Genomic DNA, 689 nt, shown 5'->3' on the forward strand with positions numbered 1-689 from the left:
TCTAAATTGTGTCTTATCAAATTAGTTGACCAATAAGGCAACTCCCAAAATATACTTTTTCTCACCCAATTATGAATGGTACCAAAGTCACCCTTTTTTCCTCTCGAATTAGCCCCAAAGTTAGCTTCCTCGAGTCTGTCCAACTCATTTAAGATCATTCGTTTCGGTGGAAAAGAACTTTCCACGGTTAACTTTTTAAAAGAGTACCGATCACGACGAAAGGCATGACCAGCAGGCAAGTACTGTCGATGACAATCAAACCAGCAGGGTTCAGCGCCGTGTTGTAGTCGAAACGATTTAGTGTTCTTCATGCAAATCGGACAAGAAAGTCGGCCGTGAGTGCTCCAACCAGACAACATTCCATAAGCCGGAAAATCGCTTATAGTCCACAATAATACTGCCTTCATGTTAAAATTTTTCTTTTGCCATGCATCATAAGTAGTAACACCATTGTCCCACAAAACCTTTAACTCGTCAATCAGCGGTCTAAGATAAACATCTAATCTTTTTCCGGGAGACTTCGGTCCAGGGATCAAAAGACTAAGGAATATGTACTCTCTTCTCATGCACATACTTGGAGGAAGATTGTAAGGTGTGACAAACACAGGCCAACATGAGTATGGAGTCTTCGAGCCAGAAAATGGATTAAAACCATCAGTGCAAAGTCCAAGCCTAACATTTCTAGATTC

This window comes from Arachis hypogaea, chromosome 13 (assembly GCF_003086295.3).
Source record: "Arachis hypogaea cultivar Tifrunner chromosome 13, arahy.Tifrunner.gnm2.J5K5, whole genome shotgun sequence".
Lineage (NCBI taxonomy): Eukaryota > Viridiplantae > Streptophyta > Magnoliopsida > Fabales > Fabaceae > Arachis > Arachis hypogaea.